Source organism: Nycticebus coucang, chromosome Y (genome assembly GCF_027406575.1).
Source record: "Nycticebus coucang isolate mNycCou1 chromosome Y, mNycCou1.pri, whole genome shotgun sequence".
In the NCBI taxonomy this organism is placed as follows: Eukaryota; Metazoa; Chordata; class Mammalia; order Primates; family Lorisidae; genus Nycticebus; species Nycticebus coucang.
The window spans coordinates 18,476,650-18,478,923 of NC_069805.1; the positions used below are offsets into that span (position 1 = coordinate 18,476,650).

The 2,274-nt window shown below is 45.5% G+C and overlaps 1 pseudogene; it reads right to left on the reverse strand.

Annotated features, from left to right (window-relative positions):
• Nucleotides 1–500: 500 nt before the first annotated feature.
• Nucleotides 501–1,759, reverse strand: LOC128579019 (ribosome biogenesis protein NOP53-like; annotated as a pseudogene).
• Nucleotides 1,760–2,274: the final 515 nt, after the last annotated feature.

Genomic DNA, 2,274 nt, shown 5'->3' on the forward strand with positions numbered 1-2,274 from the left:
TGAAAATTTGTCAAATATTCTATGAAACAAATGTATTGTACCCCATGATCATATTGATGTACACAGTTATGATTTAATAAAAAAAGGGGGGGGAAATAGGAAAGAAGAAAGAAGAGAGGAAGTACAAAACTTAGCAAGGCCATTTACATGTATCTTACTGCTGAAAAATAATCCTCTTGGGTTTAATGTTCTGACTTCCAGGTCCACTATGTTGATAACATCACCTTTATGGCTTGGCAAGACACTTAATTGTGTGCCTCACAGTCCTACACTTGAAAAACAAATTTTTATAGAGATGCGATCTCACTATGTTACACAGGCTGGTCTCAAACTCCTGGCCTCAAGTAATTCTCCAGTCTTAGCCCCTTAAAGTGCTAGAGTCTTAGGTATAAGCCACCATGCTCAGTCCTGCAATTTTTTTCTTTCTTTTTCTTTTCTTTTCTTTTCTTTTTTTCTTTTTTGTCAGAATGTGCTTTATTGAAGGGAGGGGCTCCAGCATTCTACAACTGTAACTGGATCTCTTGGAATGCTTGATCCTCCATGAGCTTCATTTTTTGCTTGCCCTTGAACCTGGCTCTTTCATGAGGTTTGATAATTTTGATAATATTCATCCTCTGGAGGCTCTTGAAGTGGTCTTGAATGATGTTGCCCTTGGTCTTCAGGGTCTGGAGGGAATCAGATAGCTCCAAGTTAAGCTGCAAGTGGATGTCAGGGGTCTTGCATCCCTGACTCAACCTATGAGGCTTGTCGGCCTCAGCCGGCTGCTGTGCTTGCCAGCGGCTCCATCACAGCGCCAGCCAACTTCCAGGCCAACTTCATCCCATGTATCCTGAAGAGTTCCTGGTGCTGGAGTCAGGCAGCTCTCATTCCAGCTTGATTTGCCCTCTAGGGTTGGCAACTTTCCTCCACTGCTCCTGCTCTGACTACTTCTCAGCAGTGGGTACGCAGGTGCGTGGGAGACAGGCCTCAACTTCTCCTCCTCAGGGACTTCACCGCACTCGCCAGCTACCCTGCGAATTTTGACTCCTCCGGAAGCACCTGACATAACTCCTTAAACATGCACTCCTGAGTTGCAGCCTGCCCCACTGGTGGGCAAGCCCAGTTGCCACTACAGCTTCTATACCTCCTGCCGCTGCAGCTCCACTTCATGTGCTGCAGAGAGCAGGGTCTGGTGGTCTTCAAAGGATGGGTTATAAGGGGCTCCAGTGAGCATCACCTCCACAGCAGCTGCCTCGGAGGGCTTGGTACGGATATGTGGTGGTGGCTTCACTCCTTTCTTCTTGGTCTACTCCAGAAAAATCTTTTCCTGGCCAAACAATGGCCTTTCTATAAGCTCATCTGAGGCCCTGAGATGGTAAAAGGGCCACTCCACAACATCACTGGGGCAAGTCTTTGCCTGGGCTACAGGCTCTGTGCATCTCCCAGGGCAGCTCACCCTGATTTCCATCTTCTACCATAGCTGTTCCTTCCGCCTGAGCTTCTTGGCATTGGAGACATGGTGAGCAACAATGTCTTTCTGGGCAGGGAACTTAGATGTGTTTTCAAGGATGAGGTCGACCCAAAGGAGTTTCTTGAGAAGCAGCAACTTCTTCTGGATTTAGTTCTTCTTCTTTGTCATCACTTTTTCTTTGGAGCCAGTGTCCACGAAGAAGAGTTTATCATCAGCGGCCTCTGACAACAAACCTTCTGTTGTGTGTTCCTGTAACTGCACGTCCTCTAGGAACTGATCAACCTCCAACCCCAGGGGCTCTTGAGCCATCTGACATCCATCCCGCTTCTTTTTTCTTATGCATTACCATGCACTTATAGCGCCGGGTACACCCAGACCGCAGACCGAGAAAGCCACAATCTATTGCGTTCCGAGCCAGTCCTGATATCAGTGTTGCTGCTTCCTGAGGCCATCTTGTCAGAGAACCCTGGTGTGTTTTTGACAGTCCTGCTACCCAAAGTATCCCATTCTATAATATTGTGCCTCCCAGGAAATGTTCATTTGAAAGTGAAGTGTTATAGCAATAAACTATTTGATAACCAGTGTGACACACTGTTATCAAAAGGGGAAAGAAGGAAACTTGTTTTGGGTTTTCTTTTTTCGTAGTCTTTTCTTTTTAATTTTTACTATGGATTACTGAGAGTACATATGATTACGTTGCTTTATTTGTGTTTGTAAGGGTCATATTATTGATAGCTCTGATGGGCATTCTAGAAAAAGAGTCCCCAAACTGATTTGAAAATTAAATTAAGTGTCTGCATTAGTGCATAGCTTCTCCAAATGAG